Source organism: Panthera onca, chromosome B1 (genome assembly GCF_046562875.1).
Source record: "Panthera onca isolate mPanOnc1 chromosome B1, mPanOnc1 haplotype 2, whole genome shotgun sequence".
Lineage (NCBI taxonomy): Eukaryota > Metazoa > Chordata > Mammalia > Carnivora > Felidae > Panthera > Panthera onca.
In genome coordinates this window covers 165913309-165936823 of record NC_138342.1, presented here as the reverse complement: position 1 = coordinate 165936823, position 23515 = coordinate 165913309, and the positions used below count along the sequence as shown (strand labels likewise).

General features: G+C 36.1%; 1 protein-coding gene and 1 long non-coding RNA gene across 16 annotated transcripts in view; one reads left to right on the top strand and one right to left on the bottom strand.

Moving 5' to 3' along the window:
* Window positions 1–22534, top strand: part of LOC132691746 (uncharacterized) — a 55453-nt gene extending 32919 nt beyond the window's left edge. Inside the window, exons 3-5 of the long non-coding RNA XR_009615972.3 lie at window positions 16133–16321; window positions 20573–20673; window positions 21361–22534. This is a non-coding gene — a long non-coding RNA (uncharacterized LOC132691746). The remainder of the gene's footprint in view (window positions 1–16132; window positions 16322–20572; window positions 20674–21360) is intronic.
* PSD3 (pleckstrin and Sec7 domain containing 3) overlaps window positions 1–23515 on the bottom strand; it is an 812606-nt gene that overhangs the window by 644533 nt on the left and 144558 nt on the right. The gene's annotated exons all lie outside the window — the stretch shown is intronic.

Below are 23515 nucleotides of genomic sequence, written 5' to 3'. Positions count from 1 at the left end.
TCTAGCACAGTGTAGGCACTCAAAAAAAAAAAAAACACAAAAAGCTAACTGAAAATGACAGTCTACATAAGATGCTAGAAAAAGATGGCGTGTTATGGGAATAAGATCTCTCAGCTTAGATGTAAAGATATTTAGAGCACAGGTAGCTGAATTAACTCCAGGAAGGAATAGGAAAATATTTTCCTTTTATACTTCAACAAAGCCAGAGAGAGCATATGTAGAAATAAAAATAAATAAAGGTGATGGGGGATGGAGCATTTTGTGCTAGGTGTCCACAGTTTCAACGTTCCCATGGCAAGATCTTCAGGTAGGAGTGAGAGTAGGTGGAAGAAAAGATAGAGGCTTGAAGAAAGTAAAGGTGGTCTGGAGAAGCTATTGTAATAAATCTGGAAAGCTAGTTAAAAAAATACAGAAATTTATAAAAGCAAATATCAGGAGCTGAGAATTGGTCTGCTGTAAGTATATGTATGCATTTCTTGGAATTTCTCTAACTGTGCTTCAATATCAAAATTCAGAGCTTGAAAAATGGGGGGGGGGCTCTGCATTAATACAGCTAATCAAGGAGTCTAAGGTAGGGAAGGACGCCAAGAGAAGACAGATTGTCCATGCAAAGCAGGAGTCTAGTCACTAGAAATTTTGGTGTTGGCTGAAGGTCAGGACCTGAGGCTACAAGGTAGTGAGTGGGGCCATTGAGTGCACCAGGACTTGGAAATCAGACCAGTTGGGGAGGACAGGTGCTTGGGTACCAACCTGAGTATAAGTAGGGAGCTACAGTGACCATGTTCTACCTATCACTCCCTCCCCACTTGAAACCTTAACACCTGCGCCCTTCCCACTAGCAGCCTTTCTGCACTGCTTTGGATGCATCACCTAAGGGCAAGAAGGGAAAATGTCTCTCCTTGGCATGACCAGTAGTTGAGATACTACCCAAGGGATATGTAGGATGTTTGGGGAGGCAAAATATGAGAAGATGATAGAGGAAATGAGTGTAGTTGAAGAGAGTACCAAAAACAGTTGAAATGTGGGGTGTCTGGGTGGCTCAGTCAGTTAAGCATCTGACTTGGGCTCAGGTCATGATCTTGTGGTCCATGAGTTTGAGCCCCACGTTGGGCTCTGTGCTGACAACTCAGAACCTGGAGCCTCCTTTGGATTCTGTGTCTCCCTTTCCCATGAATAAATGTTAAAAAAAAAAGTTTAAATGTAATAATAAAAATAGATAATGATATGGTGAACACTCATCTGCTTAATGTCCAGCTTTATCCAATCTAAACATCATGCCATATTTGCTTCAGATTTTTCTAAGAGAAATTATGCTTTATAGCCAAGGACCTCTGGGTATCCTTTCCTGACCCATTTCCCTGTTGCTTCCTTTTTGTAGATAATAACCACTATCCTAAATTCTGTGCTCACTATGCTTATGCATATTTTTAACTTTTAATATATATTTGTATCTATGAAAAGTATACAGTATTGTTTTTTGGGGGGTTTTAAAACTTATTTAAATGTAACCCTGGTCTATCAGTAATCATTCTGCAATTTGCTTTTTTTTTCATGCAACATTGTGTTTTTGAGATTTATTCATGTTGATAGTTGTAGCTCAAATTTTTTTAGTTTGTCTGCTTTATAGTATTCTATTGAGTAAATACATTATAATTTACCTATATTTCCTATTGATGGACATTTTACAATCAATAAGGTAGTAAACATTTTGTACATGGTTTCTTACATGTACAAGATTTTCTTTTTTTTAAAATATATGAAATGTATTGTCAAATTGATTTCCATACAACACCCAGTGCTCATCCCAAAAGATGCCCTCTTCAATACTCATCACCCACCCTCCCTTCCCTCCCACCCCCCATCAGCCCTCAGTTTGTTCTCATTTTTTAAGAGTCTCTTATGCTTTGGCTCTCTCCCACTCTAACCTCTCTCTCTCTCTCTCTCTCTTTTTTTTTTCCTTAAGAGTATAGACCCAAAAGTAGAATTTTTGGTTAGGAACATTTTAAACTTTACCATTAGTCTAATGAAAAAAGAATTTTGTGTGTTTTGTTCACTGTGATACTTAGAACAATCCCTGGAAGAGGAGGCATTAATGATTTATTTGTTGAACAAATGAATTGATAAAATTTTTATTTTTGTTTCTCAGAACCAGAAGAGAACTCCTTTAGCTTATTTCTCTCTAGTTCATTAAGTCTTTTCTGCTCTTGCCCTCCCTACCTGCACTTGGACATGGCAATGGTGTAGAGTACTCCCAGGCCAGGCTTGTACAAATCTCCTACATGAGATCATCCGTGTGCTTTCCCCTGCTGCTGTCTTATGGCAATCACTTGGGAAGCCGCGTGCAAAATTTGTGGAAACATGTGAGTGAACTACTTGATTAAAAACAGTTCCCACTGCTCTGAAACACACATTTTGGATTTTACATCAATTGAAAGCAAACTTCTATTGTATGCCACTGAAATGTGGGGGTTTATCTGTTATAGCACCCAGTGCTACCTTAATATAGGGATGACGACTACCTTGTTTGTGAACATTTCCTTGGTGCTTGGCAGAGTTTGTGGCATATGGCAGAGATTGAATAATATTTGTTGAAGGAAAGAAAAAAGAAAGGAAGGGAGGAAGGGAAGGAAATTATGTTTCCAGAGCTCTGTAATCATCTTGCATGAATCCAGCTTCTTTGCCCCATATGTCTGTGTTTTCTTCCTCCCATCTCCTTTGCTACTCTTTATGCTGAAAAATGCAGCAATGAATCTTCACTTTGGAATTTGCCAAATGCAGTCCAAGGAATTAATATTTTTGGTAATCTTAGTTTTAATAATACATGTGAGCTAATTAAATGAATCTGAAACTATTTTATAAAATAGGCATTTTTTTAAAGGCTTATTCTTAAATAGGAATCTTAAATAGGAATAAAACTTCCCCCTAATAGCATCTAACAATGCCAACAGTTTTTAATTCTGGAATACCTGCAATTCTGGGCTTGAGGAAGTATTGAACTAAGTCATTTAGAAAATAAGAATATTATATACATTATACGTTATAAGTTATATGTAAAATATAACCTATATATAAGGTTATAATATATATATAATCCAGAATTATATATTTATATATACACACACATATATATATCCAGAATCTGGATTTAATTCAGAATTTTATATATATATATATATATACACACACACACACACACACACACACACACATATACACATATACATACATATATAATTCTGTATATATATATGGATATTATATATAATATATGGATATTATATATAAATATATAATTCTGGATTATATATATTATAACCTATATATAATTATATAATTATAATTCTGGATTATATATATATTATATATATTAACCTATATATATATACACATATATATATATGACCTGGATTATATATATATATATAATAACCTTAATATATAATATATATAATATATAATAAATATATATATAAACACCTTATTATATATATTATTATATATAATAATTCTGGATTATATATATTATAACCTATTATATATAGGTTATATGTAATATATATTGTGTATATATATATATATAAAATTTGTGGTAGAACCTTCTCTATCCTGTTTTCTTCTCTTTCCTGGGCACACGGAAGCCTCTACATTCAGCCCCTTTGCAGGTTGGCAGTACAGTGTGACTAGTCCTATCTAATGTGAGTGGAAGAGACGTTTTTGTCACTTCTGGGCTTTGACAGTGAAACGTTTTTGCATAACCTTCTTGATCTCTCTTCTCTTATTTGATTTTGCATGAGCAAGATATAAACCTTTGTTGTGTTAATCCATTGAGATACAGGGGTTGCTCTGTTGCCAAGGAAGAGTTTAGCCTAGCCTAATAAAACAGTTGTAGAAGGTTACTGAAGAGGCAGTTCATACATACATAATGACACATCAACTTCCTAGGTGACCTGTCGACTTTTTCACTGATCTACATTACTAGTCCTGTGGTAAAAGGACTATTTAAATTTCAAGACAGCAAAAGGTTCAGAAAAGGTAAATGTAGAATTGGTGCTAAGGATAAAGGGTGTTGACAAAGCAAAATTAAAACCAGTATGTTGAAATCTTAGACTCAACTAAATCCACACCCACTCTGTGACCTGTGGCCACAGAGAATTAATCTTCTCAGTGGTTCCTTTCCTGTATTCAGATTACATTAAACATGACTGGAAAGCTATTCCACCAAACAAAGGTAGATACAGAATTCAATACAATTCAGCTTCAGCCTCCATGCCGATGCCTATGGCAAGAGAATACACTACTTCCCAAAATCATCTGCTCTTGTACTAAAAATGCTACTATTGCCTTATTAAGATACATTCTATTGAAAGATAATTCTGTTATTTTGAAAATAATTTATTCTTGGTATGAATTTTCTTTTCCTCCATGATGTTAAATACTACGTCCTTTGTTGTGCTTCTTTGAGTTTTAATCTCATTTAAATGTGATCATTTAGAGCAACTTTCTCATGGGATAACTTCCTTCCCTTTCATCTTTTTCAAGTACAAACAAACAAAAGATGTTATTTCAATGCAAAATCTAACACTCAGAAGCCACGAAAGAAACCTGTTGTAGTCTCTGGGCAGTTTGTTACATTGCAGCTTCACAAATACAGAAAGAAAATTGACTCTCCTATATCCTAATTAATCAGGCTAGGCAAAATCTGGATGTCTGAATATTTATATTAAATCTAAAATGTGTCTTGGACCTGTTCCTCTCAGTAGAAGAAGTGAGTAGGATTCTTTATTCATTGTACAATTACAAAGTAAGGAGAAAGCTCCTGATGGAAAGATTGGACATATTCCATGCATGCAATCTAACTAGCACAGAAAAATGCATACACAAACCAAGATATGGCTTAGTGGAGACCATATTAGCAAGGCAGTTGCTTCATTTTCAAATTTCAACAGACAGCAAACATTCCATTCAGACTCCAAAATATGTATTGTGTCTGTGCTGGCTTCCCCAACAGTTATTCCAAACCCCTTCCCAGGTTTTCTAGTTCCCATATTCTGAAGCTAAGTGAACAATGATATCTGTCTGGTGCAAACCTACCTGAATATTTCTTGCTAACCCCTTCCTCAGCTGCACATATTAAAAAAAAAAAAAAAAAAAAGACAAAAATAAAATGAAACAGAAGGATAAACATATAATAAAAGGATTTACTTTGTGAAAATTTGCAGAAAGAAATGGAATAGAAGCTTGTTTTGCTCCCCAAATCCCACCTTATCTCCTGGACTGTTGGCGATGACCTCAGCTTGCTGCTATTCATTAAGAAAATATAAGCTCTCACATTGAGCATTCTCCAGAATAGATCACATATTAAGTCACAAACCAAGCATCAACAAATAAAAAAACAGAGATCATACCATGCATCTTTTCTGACCACAACACAATAAAACCCGAAGTCAACCACAAGGAAACATTTGGAAAGACCACAAATACATGGAGGTTAAATGATATGCTACTAAACAATAAATGGGTCAACCCGGAAATCAAAGAAGTAATTGAAAAAATACATTGACACAAAGGAAAATGAAAACACAATGGTCCAAAACCTTTGGGATGCAGCAAAAGCGATCATATGAGGGAAGTATATAGCATTATAGGCCTATAAGAAGAAGCAAGAAAAATCTCAAATAAACAACCTAACCTTACATCTAAAGGAGGTAGAAAAAGAGCAGCAAACAAAAGTTAAAGCCAGCAGAAGGAAGGAAATAATAAAGATTAGAGCAGAAATAAATGATATAAAAACTAAGCAACAACAACAACAACAACAACAACAACAACAGAACAGATTGAGGAAACCAGGAGCTGACTCTTTGAAAAAATTAATAAAATGGATAAAACTCTAGCCAAACTTATCAAAAAAGAAAAGAGAAAGGACCAAAATAAATAAAATCACAAATGACAGAGGAGAAATGAGCCAATACCACACAAATACAAATAATTATAAGAGAACATTATGAAAAACTATATACTAACAAATTGGAAACTTCGAAGAAATGGAAAAATTCCTAGAAACATATAAACTACCAAAACTGAAACAAGAGAAAATAGAAAACTTGAATACACTGATAACCAGCAAAGAAACTGAACCAGTTATTTAAAAAACTCCCAACAAATGAATGTCCAAGGCCAGATGGCTTCACAGGCAAATTTTATCAAACATTTAAAGAAGAGTTAATACCTATTCTTCTCAAACTATTCCAGAAAATAGAAATGGAAGGAAAACTTCCAAATTCATTCTATGAAGTCTACATTACCCTGATCCCAAGCCAGATAAAGGCTCCACTAAAAAAGAGAAACTACAGGCCAATATCCCGGATGAACATAGATGCAAAAATTCTCAGTGAAATTATAGCAAATCTAATCTAACCAAATTCATTAAAAGAATCATTCACCATGATCAAGTGGGATTTATTCCTGGGTTGCAAGAGTGGTTCAATATTCACAAATCAATCAATGTGATATGCCACATTAATAAGAGAAAGGATAAGAATCATACAATCATTTTAATAGATGCAGAAAAAGCTTTTTACAAAATACAACATCTGTTCATGATAAAAAAACCCTCAACAAAGTAGGGTTAAAGGGAACATACCTCAACACAATAAAGGCCATCTATGAAAAACCCACAGCTAGTATCATCCTTGTGATTCCTCTATGGTCTGAAAGAACACAGGGGATGTCCATTCTCACCACTGTCATTTAACATAGTCCTGGAAGTTCTAGTCTTAGCAATCAGGCAACAAAAAGAAATAAAAGGCTTCCAAATCACACTTTCACTATATGCAGGTGACATGATACTCTATACAGAATATCCAAAAGATGCCACAAAAAAATTGCTAGAACTGATTCACAAATTCAGTAAAGTCACAGGATACAAAATCAATGTACAGAAATCTGTTGCATTTATCTACACCAATAACGAAGCAGCAGAAATCAATCCCATTTACAATTGCACCAAAATTAATAAGATACCTAGGAATAAACCTAACCAAAGAGATAAAAGATCTGTACTCTGAAAATTATAAACACTGATGAAAGAAATTGAAGATGACACAAAGAAATGGAAAGACATTCCATGCTCATGGATTGGAAGAACAAATATTGTTAAAATGTCTCTACTATCAAAAGCAATCCACACATTTAATGCAATCCTTATCAAAATACCAGTAGTATTTTCCACAGAGCTAAAACCAACAATTCTAAAATTTGTATGGAACCACAAAAGATCCCAGATAGCCAAAGCCATGCTGAAAAAAAAAAAAAAAAAAAAAAAAGCCTAGCTGGAGTCATCACAATTCCAGACTTTCAAGTTATATTACAAAGCTGTAGTCATCAAGACAGTATGGTACTGGCACAAAAATAGATGCATAGATCAATGGAACAGAATAGAAAACTCAGAATGAGCCCACAAGTATATGGTAAAATAATCTTCAACAAAGTAGTGAAGAATATCCAATGGGAAAAAGACAGTCTCTTCAACAAATGGTGCTGGAAAAACTGGATCGCAACATGCAAAAGAAGGAAAATGGCCCAGTTTCTTGCACCATACACAAAAATAAATTCAAGATGGATTAAAGACCTAAATGTGAGATATGAAACCATTAAAATCTTAGAAGAAAACACAGGTAGCAACCCCTTTGACATTGGCCATAGTGACTTCTTACTAGATATGTCTCCTGAAGCAAGGGAAACAAAAGCAAAAATAAACTATTTTTAGTTCTTAGAGCATAAATATTTTTATTTCAGAGAGATTTTTTCAAACTACTGAATGTAAAGTATGCTCCCATTATTTTCACCCACAGTTCTCTATTCTTTTATTTTTGTAGTACTTTCCTCAATTTGTAATTCTATTTTCTGTTTAAAGTTTCCTGTTTTATTTGTGGTCTTTCTCCTTCATTAGACCATAAGCCAGAAGAGGGTAGAAACCCTAAAAGTTCACAATTATATGCCAAGAGCCTGATGGAACCACAAAGAAAAAAACTTTCCTTGGATTTTGTGGCCAACTGACCACCTTCCGTCTAGGCATTCAGCCATATGCTTACTGGTGATATCATTCTTCTACAGAAAACAGCTTCAAGTAACCACCATTGAAAAAACATAAGCCATTTACTCTCAGTATTATGAAATCAAGATGTACATGATTTTACTGGTAGAAGCCAACGAAGGCATATATTTAGAGTATATCACCTTATTAAAGCACATTTATTTATAATTTGAGATTTTTCAGCTGTTCATCAGTGAAAGGGTAAAAGGAAATATCCATATATATTAGTAGAAGTATAAGAAAGACAACATTTATGTGCCAGCCAATAGAGTAGACATTCATGTACAACATCTCATCTTCTTTTCTTTATTTTTTAAAAAATTTTTTAATGTTTATTTATTTTTGAGAGACACAGAGTGTGAGTGGAGAAGGGTCAGAGAGAGAGGGAGACACAGAATCTGAAGTGGGCTCCAGGCTCTAAGCTGTCAGCACAGAACCTGACACAGGGCTTGAACTCACAAATGGTGAGATCAGACCTGAGCTGAAGTTGGATGTTTAACTGAATGAGCCACGCAGGCACACCTCCGACCCTCTAAAGCATGAGGTCTCAACAATATGGACTAGACATTATTATCACCCAGGGATCTGTGAAATACTGATACATGTGTCCCACCCTAGAGATAATATTTTGATAGCTAGATGTACTTATTTTAACATATATTAGAAAGCATGTAATGAGAACATCAAATCTTGACTTCAGATATATTTACTTATGGAAAAAATCACAAAGACAATATATAAATGACTAAAATTTCCTGAAAACACTGTTAGGTCAAATAATTTCCCCATAGAAGTCAGAAAACTGGTTATTGTGAAAGTGTCTGATCCAATCCATAGATATTCAAGGCTTTCCTCAAGGCAATGCTATGTATTCATGGGTGGTTTGAATGGACAGGATGTCTAGCAACAGAGAAGTGCAGAACTCAGGTCCAAGAGCAACTAGTTAGCATTCATCTTCTCTTAATAAAAGACTGCCTTCCCCTTGTCACCCCTCACTCTTTGACTGGCAACTACTGTTCCTCTCTTTTCTTACACTCTTAAGTTGCTAGGAGAGACAAATTAAAGTTGAGGGGCCTGCAAGCTGACTGTATAGGAAGGAGTCTGAAGGAAGGGAAATTTGGGGTCTCCAGAGGAGTCTTAGAGGTAATCCCTGAAAACCCAAACCACACTGTAATTTTCACTTCTCCCCAGAGGTCAGTGACATAAAGGGCACACTTTGTGCCCTCTTCTCCCCAGCATAAGGGAAGATGCTTAATGCCAGTATTCAGAAAGTGCCCACTCCTCTGTAGTCTTCTCTTGAGCTAGCTCTGTTAACATAAGGGAAGAATGGTAGAATGCAGGAATTGTGAAAGCTGCTCTCTTCCAGTTGGGACTATACAGGTGGGGGATGACTACTGAGAGTAGGGAGAGGGTATCAGGTAAGATACAACATACAGGTAGAAAGGTTATTGAAACTGCCTCTTGGAGATGAACAGAAAATACTAGAAGCTGTTGCAAGTCGTGTCTTTCACTAAGACCATACATGCAGTAGTTGCATAATTCAAGCAGGCACAGTTTTGATGGTAATGGGTTAATTTTGTTTACTTCTGAAGAAAATATTTCTAAGGAGAAACAGGGTTCAACTATGGTGACATTTTAGAGATATGAATTAAATTAAAGAATGATGTCAGCTAATCAAATTATGGCTATGCTCCTTTGAAAAACTGCAAATGTATGTCCCATCTCTGACTTAAAGACTAACCCCAAGAATGTCTGAGAACAGTCTGACAAAATATATAGAATTGTTAGTGTGACTGTTCCTGTGTGTAAAAAACAGGAAGAATGGAAGGGACACTTCTCAAACACTTTGGACAGGACTTTTTTAGGGAAATTCAATCAACCAAATGTAAACTGTTACTAGTTTGAACACTAAGACTCAGTGCTTTCCCAAATCAAAGAGTGGTATTAACAGGGATTCCTAATTTTTTCAGCATTTAGAATTCAATGAGTTTTCAATTCTTGATATTTCTTCAGACAAATAATGAGAAATTATACTTTCATCTAATAAGAAAACTCACATTTGCAATAAGTTTCAAGGAAAATCATGGTTTATTTTTACAAATAGGTATCTATAATAAAGAAAAAACTCCAAATTTTCAGTGGATTTTTTATTGCTTAAATTTCACATATAAATTTCATTGTATTTTGCTTGTTTACCTTTCACACATAAGTATAAAATTGACATTATGTTTATTCAAAAATTTTCCTACATTTATAGGAAATGTATATATACATTTCTATATAATTGCTTAAAATTTTTTGTCTTTTTATCTCTCATTGCACATATATTTGAAATTTCAAACATAGATCTTATCTTACAAAAGTGATTAACATCTTCTTTTTAATGGTACATGATGATGATAATAAAAGCTTATATAACACTGTGTTTGAGGCACAAACATATACATTACCTTATCTAAATCTCATAACTCTGTAAAGTAAAAATTATTATTATCATCACTTTTCAGAAGAGAAAGCTGAGGCATGGAAAGAGTATAGATCCAGTAATCTTTCCTTCTAATTCTATATGATACTTTAATTAACACTTCTTCAAATCAAAATTGGTTGGGTTAAAAAAATTATGTCATGCAAAACTTGTCAGAAGTTCTGTTTCTAGGTATGATGGCATAAGCACATACCACCCATTCTCTCACTAAAGACAACAATAAAACCTAGACAGAAAACATGGCTCAAATATTTAAAGACCTGACAAAGGAAACATATATTAGCAGGCAGATCAGGGAAGAACACTAGAATTCAAAATAGCACTGAGCTGTTGGTGAGTCTACCATTTTATTTTCCCTCCAGTATCCTGCAGCCTGAACTTGAGGTAGCTGGAAATGTGGAAGTGAGCACTGTGATGCATACAGAGATCAGAAGGACTCTAGTTCTGGCTTAAAAAGCAATGAAGGGATCTACTAAATTTCAGAGGGTGTGGGGGAAATCATCTCTTTGTTTCTTATTTTCTCCAATTTCTCAGGTACTAGGTAAGATTCCCTGTTAATACCACTCTCCAGATTATCCTGCAGCAATGGTGGCAGCAGTGATTGCAGTGGCAACAGCTGGAGCCCAAACTCCAAACCTCAAAGGGAGAGAGACGTTTTCTCTGTTCAATGGAGTTGTAGCTCTCAGAAGTGGGATCAAATTCCATTGCTTCCTTTTGTTTCATCTCTCTCTCTCTTTCTCTTTCTCTGTCATCCTCTCTCTCACACATCTCCTCCTGTCACCTGGCCCAAATAGAGTGCAGTTGTGGAAGTAGAAAGTTTCTGCTTAGGGGATCAAAAAGAGAAAACTAGAGAACTGGAAAATACTAGGGAGTAGTGAAGAGGGAGCATCTTGGGAAACTAACTCTACATAAAATTGTTCATGAACTGCTAGGCGCAATCCTGTCCTGCCCATGCATGGATTTGATCCTAATTAATTAGCAAATCAGACTCTGAGAACTGATTTAATGGGCAAACTCCACCCAGGCCCCCCACAGACCACTGAGCGGTACAACTGTGAGATAAATCTAAATAGTTCTGCAAGAGCTTTGAAAATTGAACTGACGTTGGAACCACAGACTACAAAAGGAGGGTTGAAATTCTAGCCTGAACTTAACCAGGTTGGTTATCTGCTAAAACAAAAATAATATTCTTCATATGATTTAAACAGTTCTCAGAGTCTCATAAATTAATATTCAAAATGTTCAGGATACAATCTAAAATTACTTGGCCTACAAAGAATCAGGAAAATGTTAACTCATGAGGGAAAAGATAATCAGCACATGACAACAAGATGACATAGATGCTGGACTATCTGACAAAAGACTTTAAACAGCTATTATAAAAGTGTTCAAATAAGTAATTACAAACATTCTTGAAAGAAACATTAAAATAGAAAGTATCAGAAGATATAAAGAAGAATGAAATGGGAAATTTTTCAATAAAAAGTAAAATAAAAATCTCAATGGATTGAAAAGGAATAATTAAAACTATCCTCATATATAGACTGCATGATTGTCTTTGTAGAAAATCCCAAGAAATCTACAATAAAACTCCTGGAACTAGTAAGTGAATTTAGAAAGGTCACAAGATACACAAAAGTCTTAATTCTATATACTAATAATGTACAATTGAAAACTGAGGTTTAAAAAATAATGTTTACTTTTGGGGTAATAAAAAAGTTCTGGAACTAAATAGTGGTGATGGTTGTACCACATTATGAATGTACTTGATGCCACTGAATTGTACATTAAAATTGTTAAAATGTGGGGGCAACTGGCTGGCTCAGTTCGTAGAGCATATGACTCTTGATCTCAGGGTCATGAGTTCAAGCCCCAGGTTGGGGGTAGAGTTTACTTAAATTAAATAAAATAAAGTGGTTAAAATGTTAAAATTTATGTTATGTGTATTTGACTGTAATTTAAAAAAGAAAAGAGTTAACACTAAAAAAAAATATGCCATTTGGGGCTCCTGGGTGGCTCAGTTAGTTAAGTGTCTGCCTTCGGCTCAGGTCATGATCTCACAGTTTGTTAGTTCGAGCCCCGCGCTGAGCTCTGTGCTGACAGCTCAGAGTCTGGAGCCTGCTCCAAATTCTACGTTTCCCTCTCTCTCTGCCCCTCCCCCACTCTTACTCTCTCTCTGTCTCTCTCAAAAAAAATAAAAGCATTAAAAAAATTTTTTTTAAATATGCCATGTATAATAATGCCCAAAATTGCAATATTTAGTTAGGTAAAGTCTAAAAAAATATTCAGGAGCTATATGCCAAAACGTACAAAATATCCATTTTAAAAAATCAAAGAAGACCAAAATAAATAGAGACATACTTGTTAATTAATTGTAATAGTCAACATGGAAAAGATGCCAATTTTCACCAAGTTGATCTATAGATTTAATGCAATACCAATCTAAATACAGGCAGGATTTTTTGAAGACATAAACCAACTGATTCTAAAATGTATATGACTGGCAGAGGAACTAGAATAGTTAAAACAGTTTTGAAGAATAATGAAGTTGGAGGAATCCCATATCCAATTTTAAGACTTTAAAGCTACAGTAATAAGAGTTTTATTCATGAAGAAATATATATGGGTCAAGAATCCAGAAACAGACCCACACAAATATGACTATTTCATTTTTAACAATAATGCAAAAGCAATTCAATAGAGAAAGTATAGCCCTTTCAACAAATGATGTTGGAAAAATAGGTCATCTTTATTAAAAAAAAAAGTATACCTCAGTTTAACTCTCATACACAGGGGTTCCTGGGTGGCTCAGTCAGTTGAACGTCTGACTCTTGATTTCAGTTCAGGTCATGATCTCATGGACTTGTGAGATGGACCCTGTATTGGACTCCATGCTGACAGCGCAGAGCCTGCTTGGGATTCTCTCTCTTTTCTTCTCTCTCTGCCCCTCCCCTGTCCACGTTGTACGTGTGTGCTCTGTCTCTCTCTCTCAAAATAAATAAATAAACTTAATAAATAAATCTCACACACAAAAATTAACTATAAAAATTAACTGATGAAGCCACCCAGGTGTCCCATAACCATAAAACTTTTAAAAGAAGTGAAAAATATCATGACCTAGGCTTAGATGAAGAGTCTTAGACATGATATTCCATTAGCATGATCTATAAAAGAAAAAAATACAATAAATTATAGTTCATGAAAAATTAAAAACTTTTCTTTAGTGAAAGACACTGTTAAGAAAATGAAAAGATAAGCTACAGATTGATAAAATGTTTACAAGCCACATACCAGACAAAGAACTTAGATCTAGAATATATAGAAAAACATCAAAACTCAAAAAAGGAAAAAGGAAGAAGGGAAAAAAACCTCAATAAATGGGCTGATAGGAAAAAAATGGGCAAAGGACTTGAATAATTACTTCACTAAAGAGGTTATAAAGATAGCCATTAGGGAAGTGAAAGCTAAAACCATAAAACAATACCACTACACCCATGTTAGAATGGCATAAACACAAAAACAAAGAAAATACCAAATCCTGGCAAGGATGAGGAAAAACGGATCTCTCGTGTATTGCTGATGGGAATGCAAAATGGTAGAACCATTCTGGGAAAACACCTTGGCGGTTATGTTTTGCTTTGTTTTGTTTTTACAAAATTAAACATATACTTACCATATGACCTAGCAATCTCCCTGCTGAGTCTTTTTCCCAGAGAAATGAAAACTAATGTCATATAAGACCTGTACATGAATGTTTTTAGCAGCTAAATCCATAATCACTAAAACTTGGAGACAACCCAATATCTTCCTAGGCTAAATAGATGAACAAAGTATGGAACACCCATACAGGGGAATACTCAGCATTAAAAAGCAAGAACTGTTGATAGCATGCAATAACTAATAACTTGGTTGAATCTCAAAATCCTTCAGACTAGCTGAGTGAAAGAAGCAAGTCTCAAAAAATTACATGCTTTGTGATTCAATTTTTATGGCATTCTTGAAGGGACAAAACTATTGTATGAAAGAAGAGATCAATTATTTCCAGGGATTATGGGTGAGAGGGAGGTATATCTATACAAGAATAGTGCAAGTGAGGTTTTGGAGTGATGTAACCATTCCTGATTATAGTAGTGGTTGGTTGCACAAATTTACATGCATATGTATTATTTATGTATATTTATGTATTATATATGTATATTTTATATATGTATATTTATTTATATATATGTATATGTTAAAATTCATAGAACTGTGTACACATGCACATGTACATATACACATACACAAAAGTTAATTTTACTTTATGATACCTTTTTTAAGTGTTGTCTCCTTTACCAGCTAGACCCAACTAAACTACTGCTAGTATGCCTTCTTTTCCTCTGAACTGAGTAATTAAGCACATTGTACAAAAATCCTCTGAAGTTTGGAGATGTTTCTGGAAATTAAGGAATGGTGCCATTTGCTTATCTAGATATTTTCGACAGCAAGAGCTCAGCAGTAGGCCAATAAAATGAGAGGGGACCATAGCATGGAGTACACCAAGGAAAGAGAAAGTGAGGATATTGCCATTCCAATTCTCTGTGGCTTTGGGTATCAAAGCAAGAACTCAGCTGGTTTCTGTGACCCAAATGAGATTAACCAAGGGAGGGAAGCCAATAGCTTGCCTTTGTTTTGACTATACAAAACTGAGTTGCCCAGCCTGAAGGGATACAGCATGTACTGTTGGCAAGAGCCACAGGAAAGTTTGACTGTCCTCCAATGATCTTTTGGGTTGGTTACATTTTAGAGCTGAATGCTGCCCATGAACATTCTGTATGCCACCTACCCTGCAACCCCATTTTAGCAGAGACCACAAAAACAGAATGGTCAGGGACTAAGTCATGGGCACTTCTCTGCACCCAAATGGACCCAGCTGTGGCTGAGTCTGCACCATCATGCCGGGAACCAGACCAGGGAATTGGCACACAGCAGGGTTCAACAACGGAATGACCATACCCAGGCTTGTAGCTTCCGTAGACTGCCTTCACTCTTGTAGGAAGATGGTTTCCGTGCCCTCCAGCTCTATTGCTGCTTCTGCAGAGAATGCAGCTCAAAGTTAAAAACAGGGAAATAACGAGAAGGATGAGGAATACAGGACATGCCAAGGCCCAGCAACTCACTATTTCCAACAGCAGCAGTAGCAGCTGCTGCTGAACAAAAACTAGCCTGAGCAGGAGGGGGAGAGATTTAAGTTTTTCGGAAAGTCTAAGATTTAAAGCAGTATCAGGTTGCACTGGGATATTTTACTTGAGGAGATCAAATAGATTCCCCTTTCTCCTCTCTCAGTACCTAAGCAAGGAAGTTATGACGGCAAGTTTATTATCAGTTACTCAAAAAATTAAAATTTTTCTATGTTTTGTGGAATGCTGACTTGAAACCTTTAGTCACTCCCACAACAAAAGAAAGAAAGGTTAGGTAACAGATTAGGGAGATAACAAAGGGAGAGAAATAGGAAAGAAACAATTCATAGAAAGTTCAAGGCTTTTCTTTGTCTTGGATCATTCTCTTTTCTCCAGCCTGCCAGAGCCCCCTTCAGCTCTGTTCAGCTAGCCTCCAGTCCAGGGTGCCCGCTCCGCTGCCTTTTGTCTCCTATAACCATGGGAACTCATATTTTGCACCAGGCCTAGTACTTCATTCCAAGCAACTGTGCTGAGGACCAAAGGATTAGCAAGTCTGCTTAGGCTGCCATCAAATCTGTGCCTGAGGTGAGTGCTTTTGACCGAGACAGCCCTAAATGTCACTGACCTTTCAAATGATAGCAATTATATTATATTATGATGTTTGGAGGGCCCTAACTCCCTGAAATGTTAGGTTTTGTTGAGCTGGGGTTTGTTTTCTTCCTTATTTGCAAATAATGTCAGCGGAAGGAAGTGAATACATTTTGAAGTTTGGGGATTTAAGGAGTATGTGGTTTCAGGTGACTAGAGGAAACTTGGAAAAAAAAAAAAAACTTTAACATTTAATTGAGTTTCCAAGAAGTAGTTTTAAAAATATCTATCTAGAGATTTTGCCATCAATGCCTCTTATTTATCAATACATAAAAAATATCTGTAGCTTCACTTATAGGATTATTGGTTTCCTAATATGTATAGCCACAGAGATCTGTAGATCTTATACATAGCTCAACACTAACATTAATATATGTCAATAAATCTTGTTACTTTGAAATATGCTTCCCTAATGAAGCCAAATTGATCATCGTTTCAATTACACATATTTTTTGATAGGATGAAATTCTTCTTTAATGATTTCCTCAATTATAAGGTTAACTAAAGGAGGAAAGAGGGAAATGAAAGATGATACATGGAAACAACCAGTCATGCAAAGGCATGAAGCTTAAGAATGGCAAGTGGCTCAGAAGCTGCCTGTCCCTGGTTATCTAGATATCTTCTTTGGCAAGGTAACAGCAACCTCTTGTTGAAGGCTCCTGGCTTCTACCTACTCTTACTGGCCCTTTCTTTGTCCTCTTTTAATCAGTCACAAAACACAGTGGGGCACATTCATTAGCCAGGGTTTTCTTTATAGCCTGGGTACACTTTGCAGTCATCAGCCAGGTGCCAGCCTCCACCAGTGGCATCTGATCATGCTTCACTTGTCTGCACCCCTTCCCATTTTCTTATGCCAGCTTAGAATTTCTTAAAAAGAAATAAATGAAATCCTAGTTGGCAGTCCTTCCCCCTACCTCCCCCTAGCCACACCACACTTACAAAACAAACAAGCAAAAGAAATAAAGTAATTTAGTTGGTCAAGTTCTTAATTTATTTTTATTTTTTAACATTTATTTATTACTGAGAGACAGAGAGACACAGAGCATGAGCAGGGGAGGGGTAGAAAGAGGGGAAGACACAGAATCTGAAGCAGGCTCCAGGCGCTGAGCTGTCAGCACAGAGCCCAACGTGGGGCTCGAATTCACAAACTGCGAGATCATGACCTGAGCTGAAGTTGGTCGCCTAACCAACAGAGCCACCCAGGCGCCCCGGTCAAGATCTTTATAGTTAGAGAATATTTTGGAAAATAAAAAAAGGACATGGTTAATAACTTAATCATGGGTGACAAGATATAATTAACAAAATGACTCAACCAACAAGCATGTTAGCTTGCAAATCAAGAGTAAACAGGTATTATTATTTTCCTTTTTTCTGGTAAGTTTGCTAAATTATACATTTAAAAATATCACTTTTGAGACCTTATACACACAGCTAACCCAGCTTAGAATGTTCTCCTTCTTACCCTTTATTTTTAACTCCTCTTCCCTCCAGGTCATGTCCCATTCTCCTCCTTAAACTTGCTAACAGCTTTCACCTCCCATCCTGGGTAAAATTCCCCATATACAATTATATTTGCTCACCTAAATGCCTAACTTGCCCTCTTACTGCCTTCCCAGGGAAACTGTAAACTCCTTGAGGACATTCACCATTTCTGACACTTCTCTTGTTTCCTTCATTGCACCTCACATGTCCAGGGCACAAAAAACAAAAACAAAAACAAAACAAAAACACGATGTTTAAATATTCGGCTTGTGGCTATACAATGTATCTCTATGAGTAGGCAACTGAAAAGAAAATTACTATATATAGTCTATTACTGTAGACCGAGAGGCATCTTCCAGTGGTAGAAGTGAAGGCATTTCAGTTAACTTACCGAATCTTACAGTCATGCAGTGAGCCACATGGTAGTGTTTCCCTCACTATCCTGGTAGTTGTGAGAGAAAGATGAGTTAAGTGTGGTCAGAAGGATGCTTACAGTTGATGGGGTGATTATAAGGTCCAATTCCCATTTTGTAGATGAAGAAACTGAGGCTTAGAAAAGTAAAGTGGAAAAAATAATAGTGAAGTGACTCACCCAAGTCGTGCAGTTAAGAGCAACAATATTCCTATTTCCCTGGTTTCACCTCCTCATGTATCATCTTTTTTTTTTTTTGTTGCATATGAATAATATATGTTCAATTCCTAATGTTTTTTACTTAAACAATTTAAGAAGAAATCTTTAGAATTATTATCAATAAATGGCAAACTGGTATCATTTCCTATAAGTAGAAGGTATATATTAATATTCTTTAAAATATATAACTTTTAAAATAAAAATAATAAAAGTTGTGTTACCATCTAAAGTGCACATTTTGGGGAAATAGTACCTTACCCCAAAATCTATATTGACCAAGCAGATAGATTAGTAAGTATCTTACACAGGTGTTACTATGTATATATGGTATGACCTATATTTGAAAAATCGATCTTTTCAAAGTCATATCTATGTGATATGACTGTTTTTGCCCCAAATGCAAAAGAAAAGAAAATTCAGAACCATTCAAAATTAGTCAAGAAAAACATCTATTAGCCCTGCAAAAGTAAAGGTGCTAATACATATTCAACAAAGAACAAAACTAAGAAATTAATTAGAAGGCATGCATGAGACAGTAAGATTTGAAGAACTCAGAGTTAGCCTAAAAAGGCAGAAAAAAACAGCACTAATTCCTACCTGGAAGTCTATTTAAACTTTGCTAAAATTAGAGTTGACAATTCTATTGACTTCGAAAAGATGATCCTATTTTTTTGTAGATAAAACACTATAGTTTCTGAATACTATAAACAATCAAGTTTATATTAACCTGAATATTTTCTAAATTGGGCATTCTAGTTACCTGATTGTAATTGTAATTTACGAAAGGTTAACCAAGAAATATTTTCATTTTAACCATCATTGTTAAGGGTAGTTTTTGAAAATCTGAAGGCATAATTTTTTATAGGCGTTAGTACTGAATACCAAATGTAATGTCACTTTTCTTTGATTATTTCTGATAATGGGATGACTAAATCTTGGTTTTAAATGATTTCAGTTTCCTGAGCACCTGTCATGAAGTGACTCTTTGCTTTACTTATGCAATCCCTTTGACTCTTCCTACATTACAGCAAGACTGGTATTATTATCCTTTTTGTGCAGATGAATGAATTGAGCTATCAAGAAATTAAATAACCTGCCTGGAGACAAATAGTGAATGTAATAAGAACTCTCCCAGGCCCATCTGATTCCCAAATTCATGCTCTTAATCCCAAGAGTAGTAGAATTTGAATGTACAGAATCTTGGCCTGAGGTGCACAGTCAGCATGACATGTTTTAGTCTTAAAATATATGTCAGGTGTTTTTCTTTTTCTTCTTTTTTTTTTCTTTAACACTTTATTATCTGGCAATTTCCCTTATGCCTTAGATACAATACAAAAAGAAGTTCAAGTTAATTGAGAAGTCCAGGTAGCTGACTTATAATTAATTACGCTTTAGTAGCATGCAATTCCTAATAATTAAAGATGCTCTGGTATGCACCTAGATAAAGTAATATTGGACACACTTAAATTGTTTCTTTTGAAGTCAAGGTGGAAACATTCTAATAATACTGAAGAATCTAAATGTTGCCCAGAAAATTCATCTCCTAAATGTTAAGTCATTCCCAGCTAAGAAATGTTTAAGTTAAACTTTTTAGAGCTGTGCTTAAAATGTCAGAAATAAAATTACTCCCTTCTGCTATTATAATATTTATTATTCCCACTTTTCCCCTAAAAAGTAATTCTAAGTATTGAGAAAAAGAACCTGCTAGAATCAATGCCTTTGTAACTTTAGCTAGAATAATTCTATTATTAAAACAGTGAATATTCACTATTTTTGCCATCTGATAGATATCAGGTAGAATTTTATTAAGATCATTATAGAGTTTTATTACTCAAAGCTTATTAGAAAATTAGATTATGCCATCTATCTTACTTATGAGAAAATTTTACTTCAGAGAAATTCTATTTCTCACAAACCCTAATACCTCTGGCTGTATATAAACCATCCCATCTCCTTCTTTTCTGAATGATAAAGCAGCTTGTTTTTCTTTTACAAACACATTATTATCTTGAGGAACAGAGGGACAATGAGAAACTCCCTCCCAAGAGTAGTAACCAGTTGATGCTTTCTTCCAGTGCAATTTCACACAGTCCATCAAGACCTGCAGGATCTGACGCAGCCTTTGTCTCCAGGCTTGTCTGTCATTTCTTCTACCCCAGAGTCAGCAAAGAACATGGTGTATAACTACCTGCACTCATATCAGGTGTCTCCAACTCTCCAACTGCTGTTAGCCTTTTCACTGCTTTGATTTTTTTTTTTTTTTTTTTTTTTGGTCTGTAAGTAGAAACAATAATAGACCCTGCCTGATGGGGCTCTTGTGAAGTTTAGATGAAATAATGCACATAACATGATGACATATGATAAATACTCAGTAATGTTAGCTGTTATTATTAATCTGGATAGTTACTCCTGGCAAAAAACTTTTCTTACCCACACAAACAAGGATGGGTGCCCCCATTTTACATTTCTGTAGAATCTTGTCCTTCCTTGTAATACTCATCATACTTTTAAATACTTATTTAAGGTCTGTGTTCTCAGCTAGATTATATACACTTCAAGAACAAATCTGGTTTTATGATTATTATTAATATCCATTATGTCTAGCACACAGCCTACAAAGGAATATCTGTTAAATGAACGAAAGTTAATGCTAAAGCTATAAGACTGATGAGTTCTTTGGGAAGACATTCAATTATCTCAATTATCATTTTTAAAAATTGGTCAATTTGAAGGAATTATTGAGAGAAATAGGCATTGTGCTACATCTTAGTTTGTGATATGATTCAGAGGAAAACATAATAACAGTAGTGACACCTACTTTATAGTGCTTTATAGTATATTCATACCTATAATTCCATTCCAGAAGCTCACAGAATATTAGAGATGGAAGACACTCCAGAGTCATCGCATCCAAATCTTCATTTGAGAGATAAGGAAACCAAAAGCCGTCATTGCACCAAGAGTCACTGAGTTCTCCAAAACACGTCCCACAGAAAGGGCGTCAGAAAAGCCCTTGGACTCTAACCACGCATTCGATGAGCTCACAAGTCTGAACCATGTTTCCTGAGCATCACTTAAATAGCTTGTGAAAGGACAGGAAATCCCACAAAAATGGGCAGACAGAAATAGAAGATGGAATTACAATTCAGTGGTCCACACAGAGTCTTTCCTAGTGTGTCTTGAGCCAGCAGCAAAGGGTGGCACTCAAGGCTCAGGGTGAAGTGAAGCACAGTAAGCTAGGTGAAGCAGATGGGAGCTGCTCTGGAGAGACCGACAGCAGCTGTCCATGTAGGACTCATTTCCTGCTTTGAGCCAAATGGGTTTATCAAACGCAGCCCTCTGTACTGTTTTCTGGCCAGCATGGAGAAATGCACCTGGCATCTGCCTATGCATTCTGTCTTTTTTGCCAAATGCAGGGATCTCCCTTTAGCTTTCAACATGGAACACCCGGAATCAGATGGAAAATCCCTCCATTAGTCAAGTACATGGGAAATGCTGTCTGATAATGCTGTGGAAGAGAATGATCGTCCACATACACAAAAGTTCAATTAAGTTCATTTGTTCATGGCTCAAGCCTATGTGCTAGGACTCAGGACTGACTTCCCAGTTCCCTGACTTTGGCTCCTCTGCAGCCTGCATACAGAGCTGTAGGGGCCAAGGGCAAGCTGCCCAAAATGTACCACTTTGGCATATTGATTATTTTGAATAAAAGTTACTTAAGAGATAGCCTGTGCAAGAAGGACACTCAGACAGTCCCCCGTCCCCCTGAAAGCAGGAAATAAATCTCCCCTGTGAAAGCTACCCTCCCTGCACAAGAAGTAAAGAGACATCCTAATTGCCAGAGATAGGAAATTTAGAGCCAAGAAGGCTGTGTGAACAACCCTTGTTACTTTTTACTAATTTACTACCACAGCCCAAATTCTGTTTAGAATTCCTTACTAATTGAAGTTCCTAAAGCTAAGTTTTCTTTGTCCTGTCAATGCCTCACAGATTTGTTGTTTCTTTGGGTAAAAAGTATAAAAACTGCTTGCTCTGGTCATTTCTTTGGGTCTCAATTTCATTATTGGGTCTCTGTGTGTACCTAATGCAACTGGGTTTTTTTCATGTTAATCTGTCTCATGTAAATTTAATTCTTATTTTTTCATTTTAGAGAGAGGGAGAGTACACAAGTGGGGGAGAGGGGCAGAGGGAGAGAGAGAGAGAGAGAGAGAGGGAGAGAATCTCAAGCAGGCTCCACATTCAGTGCACAGCCTGACACAGGGCTCAATTCCACGACCCAGGGATCGTGACCTGAGCCGAAATCAAGAGTTGGACTCTCAACTGACTCGGCTACCCAGGCAACCCTGTAAATTTCATTCTTAGTCCAGCTAGAAGGATCTTGGACCCAGGAAAATTTTTTTCTCCCCTTCAGGGGATACCTGACAGAGGTCCCAGAACACCTGAGGAGAATGGGTGACCCAGTGGGATACTTAGTAATAGCAGAGTTGAAATGGGGGAAGTTGAAAGGTCAAGGACCTTTTAAAAAAACACACACACACACAAATTCACACTCAGTCTTTATTTTTCACTTTTCTTTTCCTTCTTGATAGCAAGTGGGGGCAGGACAAAGATCTGGCTTGGAAGACGAGTGACATGCCTTGGTACAGTGACACACAAACCATCCAGAGTTGGGCTTGCTGTGACTTTTGGTGGTGCTTTCTCCTGGGCACCTCTCCCTCTCATAGGGTGATCTGGACAGGTGAGCCTTCCAGGAAGTCCTTCTCACCATCCCCTGTCACTGTCCTGAGGGTCCCCTCCTCCAAATCCTTGTTATGCTTCATAAATCTATAAAAAAATGTCTAAGTTTCCATCATATGTTGCCCACAGTTCTGATGGAGATTGTTCACACACCTTGAATTAATAATGTCAAGCTAACACAGGACAAGTTGTTTTAAACTGTCTAAACTCAGCAGAAGAATAGCAACCCAGCATCATAATTATTTACTTTCAGCAGCTTGAATGCAAGTGTCATTAAATCT